At 36.3% G+C, this 7442-nt stretch overlaps 1 pseudogene; it reads left to right on the top strand.

Annotated features, from left to right (window-relative positions):
* Positions 1 to 214: 214 nt before the first annotated feature.
* Positions 215 to 816, top strand: LOC102121774 (protein phosphatase inhibitor 2 pseudogene; annotated as a pseudogene).
* Positions 817 to 7442: the final 6626 nt, after the last annotated feature.

Below are 7442 nucleotides of genomic sequence, written 5' to 3'. Positions count from 1 at the left end.
GCTAAGGGCACGTGAGGAGCCACCAACAGTTCAGTGTTGGCTCTGGCATCAGGGTCATTGTGTCCTGACAACCTCTCTGGTAGCTGTTTCTGAGACAGCAGGTGCAGGTGTGGCCACTTTAGCCCTGAGCAGGCTCCACAGCTGCTTGCAGGTCTCTGCTAGTGCCCAACCCTTCTCTTCGCAGACCCTAAGCCCACAGCCCACGTGCCTGGCCATGGCAGCCTTGCACCAGCCCATCAAGGGGATCCTGAAGAACAAGACATCCAGGACTTCCTCTATGGTGGCCTTGTCAGAACAGCCCCGTGGAAGTGTCGACAAAGAGCTGAGTAAAAAAAGCCAGAAGTCAGATAAAATTAACATCCTGGTGACATATCATCTGGCAGACAAAGACTATTGTTTAATGAAAATAGATGAACCAAGCACTCCTTACCATGGTATAATGGGTGATGATGAAGATGCATGTAGTGATACAGAAACCACTGAAACCGTGGTACCAGATATCTTAGCTAAGAAATTAGCTGCTGCTGAAGGTTTGGAACCAAAGTATTGGGTTCAGGGAACAAGCAAGCAGTGGAGAGGAGGACCTCTCAGCCAAAGAATGAGAAAAAAAGACAATTTGAAATGAAAAGGAAGCTTCACTACAATGAAGGACTCAATATCAAACTAGCTAGACAATTAGTTTCGAAAGACCTACATGATGATGACGAAGGTGAAGAAATGTTGTGGACTGCAGATGGAGAAAGCGTGAATACGAAAGAATCAAATTAAGGATCTGCTGCAAGTGACCAACAGCAAAACAAATCGCAAAGTTCATAGATTTGTTCAACATTGCCATTGTTGCATATAAACCCTGTTACTATAATGCATTGCTTCTTGTTCTCCACAATTCATGACTTAGGTACCAAAATGCATACCAGTTATTATATATTGCCAAGAATTAAATGATAACCTTAGAGACTGATTAGACTGAAAATGCCTAACTGATATATATTCTTGTGCCTAGTACTTTACCACAAGTACAGTGTAATATCAAAGTCCCTGCTTTAAGGGAATGCAATAATGTATACTGGGACAAATGTACTTTATTCTTCTAACACAGTAAGAATTACTTGGAATTATTTTTCCTGAAATGAAGTGCAGGAAAACCCTGTGTGTCTTGCTTTTGGTTTCATTTCTAGCCAATTCTTTGTATCTTAATTTTTTGTTAGTACCAAAATAATCTGTTACACAAACAGACTTTTAAAATATTTTCTGTACACTACATCTATATAAGTCCAAAACTGCATTACTTATGTAAAAACACTCGTTAATATGTATAAGATAGTATATAGCTTTTCATGCGTTAGAGGTTAAACAGCATCTTTAAGGGGGAGAGGAACTAATTTATTTTCATTACTCTAAATGTGGTGGTAGCTCTTATAAAGCGCGTTGGGTTTTTTTAATCAAAAACCAACTGAACAACAGGATATATAGACTGATAAATATTCAGGCTGAATAGTATTTTAACATTTGTCTACAACTTCATTTGTCTATTTAATTGAAAAGGATTATAAGAGTTACTGTCACATTTTCTGGCCTACTACCTTTAAAATTCCTGTTGAGTTTCTTTGTGTTTGCAAGGAAAGGACTGAACTTTTTCTCATCAAACTAGCTTTATTCCCTACAAATAAATTGTCAGATTAAACTTGCACTAATGTCGGCTCTGTTTTTTTTTTTTTTGTTTTTTTTTGTTTTTTTTTTTTATGTTTTTGGTACACTGGGCAGACTTCAGAGCAGTTTTTTTTTAAATAAATATTCTAATGTAGCTATCCCAGCATTCCCTTTAAATACCTGTCTTAACCTCCTGCTTTTATTTCCTACTCCTTTCCACACATATGCACACAATCTTTTACCTTTTAAAGGATCATTAACGTTGTAACAACATTAGGAACTCTTTCACTCCTCTGTCATTTGCTGCAATATTGAAATTCTTATTTTGACCATCAATGCCTAGTAATTCTAATAAATTGAGTAACGGCAGTACTGTAGGCAGGAAATAGTTTAACTGCTGAATTTCTATACCTCCCTGATTTACAGCTTGCTAATTAAATTGCTATTATTAGTTTGTTTGACTTACTTCGACTTAAGAAAACAACTAACTGAGGTTTTTGTTGTCGTTGTTTTGGAGGGGGGTTTTTTGCATGAGGAGAGAATTGCGTGTAACCAGTGTTACGATTATTCCAGAATGTACAGAGAGAAGTAAGCCTGAACATTGTTTAATTTAAAAACTTTTCATAGTCCCTGCTTTAAGGGAATGCAATAATGTATACTGGGACAAATGTACTTTATTCTTCTAACACAGTAAGAATTACTTGGAATTCTTTTTCCTGAAATGAAGTGCAGGAAAGCCCTGTATCTCTTGGTTTAGTGATGGCTTCATTCTAGCCAATTCTTTGTATCTTAATTTTTTGTTAGTACCAAAATAATCTGTTACACAAACAGACTTTTAAAATATTTTCTGTATACTATATATATATATAAAAGACGGCTTTTATTGAACAGCTTATCTTCCACTTGCAAGTTTATGGAAATATCAGTATGTCAAAATAAATAAATGGGAGAATTCATTGCTGTTAGAAGAATGTGCTTATTATTTTGATTTTTTAAATGGGATATAATCAAAGGACTGCTGAATTATAGGTGCAGTATTCTACTAAACATTTCATCTAGTAATACCACTGATTTAGAAACAAAACTGTGTATCTCTGCTTTCTGAATTAGAACATTGGGATTACCCATTAAAATCTGTTTTGGGGGCTATAGAGATTAAGTCTGTACATATGTATGCACACATATTCATGCACCCAGACTTCTGATATTGGTTTTCTCATTTTTGAGTTCTTAGAAAGTATCCACATACTCCTTGTTTTTGGTAGAAGTAGCTGTTGTACAATGAAGAAAGGACAAGACTTTAAATAGTTGATTCTTTTTGTGTTTTCCTCAAACTATTTTTTGAAATTTAGATCACAAGCAAACTGATTTTCTGGTGTTTAGAAAGTAGATGATGATTTCAGAGGAGTGAGACATGCCAAACAGCATGCTCAGCAGGATTTTAGATACTGAAATGCAGCTGAGAAAAGGTATTTTCAAGTCATAAGTGGCTAATTGACATGGTATGAACTAGTCAAAATAGGAACCATTATGATTCGAATTAAATTTTCCTCTGGAGAGAGGGATCTGAATGTTCGGTTCTAGTCAAGGTAGGTTTTACTTTCAACTTTTTAATCAATATCACTTTCTGTGCTTAACTCTTTGGTCTTACCTTGTCCCTTTTCATTTGTCTAAAATTCTGAAAGGACGACCAAAATTTGACATAATGGTATTAATCGATTAACAGTAACTTTAAGTTGAAGACTGAAGCAAGATGCCGTTTTCCCCATGACTTTCATTTTGTTTACATTTTTTCTTCTTAACGTAGTATACACTACACATATTGTAATAAAATACAATAATATGAAAATAGATAAATTTAAAAAATATTTTAGGTGAGATAATGCAGATTTTACAGCTTTGTGTGCAGACACACACACAAAGACACATACAATTTGAGTTTCTTCTTAAACAAGGTTGTGTTATATTTTGACAATATTCATGGTCTGATTTGTACTTTTGTATTCAACTTTACTCAACGTAGAATTTAATTTTTTAGCTTCTGAAATTATTATGTTAATAAGCAGAATCACATGCTTTGGGTTATCATTAGTGCTTTCTGTCTAGTCCTCTTATAATTACACCTTTCATTCTCAATATTCAATCTAAAAAATCTATTCTTAGAAAAACTTAAACTAATTTATCAAAAGGAAAGTTTTGGGAAAGGTTACTTAATATGTATATCCCCTAGGTAGTCCATATATTGCCTTATTACTCAAAGACAAGAAAGTTAATAAAATCACATTTTGTCAATGAAAAAGGTTAAATATTGGGCTCAGTAAGGCATGTAATTGGATTCCAACTTATCTATATTTTTAACAATGATCTGTAAATTACAGAATAAAAACTTTTAGCCTGTACCAGCCACTGAGATCTGCTAATAGTAAAGTTCCAAATCAATGCAAATAACTTGTATAGAATCATAAAATTATAAAGCTTATTTATTAATTCAATATATACTAATTAACATAAATTTAGTTAATATCTTCCATATGCCAGGCATTGGGGATACAGTGGAAAATCAGACAGATGGAGTCCTTTATGTCATCATCTTGCATTCTTACAGAGGAGTAAGATAATAAATGTATTTTTATAGTATAACATATGTAAAATGGTGAGACTTTAGAAGATTATAAGTCATCAAAAGTCTTAGTTTTCCTCTACTCCTTATGTGTCTCAGTTCCTCTGTGCTTCTGCTTCTTTAGTTTAATTATACTGTTTCCTCCCCTCTGACTTCTTCTACTTCTATCCAAACATTCACTCTACATCATGGCTTCTGACGAGCCATAATTTGTGTTTCCTCCTAAATTCACCTTCCTTAGATTCATATTTCACCTCATGGTCTTTCTTGAAGCATCCTATTAGTTTCAGAGCCCAATTCCAGCTTCTTCTATCTCTTCATAGTTTTCATCTTAAATTTCCAAGAGAAGATTCAGATTGGTCCAGCAGGTCTTGGCATAAACCACTTACAAACATATAGACTCCCCCATACTTGGATGAGATGCCCACCTCAATGAGTCAGAACCTGAGGAATAATGTCTTCCCTAGGCACACAATGAGCTGGGGAAAAAAGGGTCAGGAGCAGGGACATCTCCCTTGAGGAAGCAGTAGCCATAGCCCAATATTATTCTGCCAGTTATAAGTGTACAAAGAAAAAAAACACCTCTACTTAGACTACAGGTTTTTAGCTGCCCATTCAATCCAAAATAAAAACGAGGAGTGTGATGGTTAATATTGAGTGTTGATTCGATTGAAAGATGCAAAGTATTGTTCCTGTTTGTGTGTCTGTGAGGGTGTTGCCAAAAGAGATTAATATTTGAGTCAGTGGACTAGGAGAGGCAGACCCACCCTCAATCTGGGTGGGCACCATCTAATCAGCTGCCAGCATGGCTAAGATAAAAGCAGGCAGAGGAACGTGGAAGGATTAGACTATCTAACTTTTCTGGCCTCCATCTTTCTCCCATGCTGGATGCTTCCTGCCCTTGAACATTGGACTCCTAGTTCTTCAGCTTTTGGACTCTTGGACCTACACCAGTGGTTTGCCAAGGGCTGTCGGGCCTTTAGCCACAGACTAAAGGCTGCACTGCCAGCTTCCCTGCTTTTTAGGTTTTGGAAACTAAACTGTCTTCCTTGCTCCTCAGCTTGCAGGCGGCCTATTGTGGGGCTGCACCTTGTGATCTTGTGAGTCAATACTCCTTAGTAAACTCCCCTTCACATATACATCTATCCTATTAGTCCTGTCCCTCTAGAGAACCATGACTAACAGAGGGAGCCACTACAGACCCTATATGTTAAAACGGAAAAGTAAACTTAAACTAAATTAAATTAAAAAGCCGACACATCCATCAAAACATGGTGTTTCAGTAGGACAGGTAAAACAGCATCTTCATATAGAAAAAACAAACAAAACAAAAATTTTGATCATCTGTGCTATGTATAAATGTAGACGAAATCTGTGCCTGTAATAGATGGCCAGCTCTTTCCCCTGAAGTTCAAGAAAAAATAAAACTGAAGATCATCAGAATAAGAACAACTGAAATGGTCATGGAGATGGGATGGGCTAGACACTTGAAATTACTCAGATTGGAAAGTCAGAGACTAAAATAAACAAAGGGACAACAGTCAGACTGTGTATGATATTACAATTCTGAACTACAATCTGTAACTAACAGTCCAGGAAGCCAAATCACAACCTCTGCCACAATCAACTCATGTTGGCCAGGACTTGGTCAATGACTGGCAGCTCCCCTACTTTTTCCTCTTACTTCTAACACAGGGCCAACAAAAGAAAGCCACATATGCTCCCAAATCAATCACAAAGGATGCCTCATTTCTGATTAGGTCATCTCCAACTTCCCCAGGTCAACAGCCTTCAACAGGCCAACAACCTTCAATCCTGGAAGCTTTCTCTTTTATCACCTTATAAAGCTTTTATACTTGTACTTGACTTTGCATTTCTGCAAAAAACAAGTAATAGTAACTAACTCCCTGGAACAGATAGCTTTGAATAAATCACCTCTGTTTATTTTCTGTTAGTGGTCTTCGTTTATTTCCACAAGAAAAAAGGTAAGATGACGAATATCTATAAAATCATAAACGATCTGCACAGGGAGAGCAGAGACTTAAACAATAAATTTTGTTCTTTGATGAGGATGTAATAAGTTACTCAGTGTCTCTTAAGATTAAAGTCAAGGTCAGGAGATGCTCCCTGTGAAAAAGATTATAACAAAGTAAATAAATCATATAGTCATAAAGAAACAAATTCTTAAGAAATTACTTGTAAAGTCGATATTGCTATATATAGTGTTAATTCTGTTTCCTCCAAAATCAGGCCATCAATAAAAAATTGATTGAGACCAATAAAGTAGTAACTCCATAGTGACATACAGAAACCAACATATATGAGGATTGACTCTAGTCCCAATCCTCTTCCATGAGGTTGTTCCAGATCTTTTCAGTGCTCTGCCTACCATCTACACTGCCCTTACAGACCATGGTCTCAAATGACTTACACTCCATGTTGCATGCGATGCATGAATGAGTGAATACTGGCCCATGGGTCTTGCTAGTATGAGTTAATAATTTCAGCTTCCTCAAGAAAATGTTAATTCTCTGAGGACAAAAACATAGAAGGTACATTTCCTGAACTACTTGCTTAGTAACAGCACAGTTTAATTAAGTCAATCATAAAGTTTGACTTCAGAAGGAACCACTGTCACAGGTACTTATGATACAACTATGATTACTTACATCACAGTTGTATATTGCAGTTGCTTGTTTTGTTATTATGTCCACTACCAGCTAGAAAGCCCTTAGGGGTTGTTGGTCACTTTTGCATTTCCTGTACCTAACAGAGTAGCTGGTTCATGATAGAGCCTTGATATTGAATGTCTTGTTTGCTGTTGACTCCTACCCTAAAAAGAATTGTGTATTAAGCAGCAATGATCTGACCTACGTAGCAACTGGTGCATTTTGCATTTCAGGGGTTAGAAAACTTTTCCTGAAAAGAATAGATGGTAAATTTTAGGCTTACAAGACATAAGGTCTTTGTGGCAACTACTCAACTTTACCCTTGTCAGTCAAAGCAGCCCTAGACAATAGTAAACAAATAGGGATGACTGGGTTAATACCACTTTCTTTACAAAAACAGATAGAGGATTGGATCTGGCCTGAGGCCCACAATATGCCTACCCATGAACATGGAGTATCCATAGTTCAAAGAGAGATAGGAATTGTATATACTCTGTAAATCC

Source organism: Macaca fascicularis, chromosome 13 (assembly GCF_037993035.2).
Source record: "Macaca fascicularis isolate 582-1 chromosome 13, T2T-MFA8v1.1".
NCBI lineage: Eukaryota > Metazoa > Chordata > Mammalia > Primates > Cercopithecidae > Macaca > Macaca fascicularis.
This window is presented reverse-complemented; position numbering and strand designations above follow the sequence as displayed.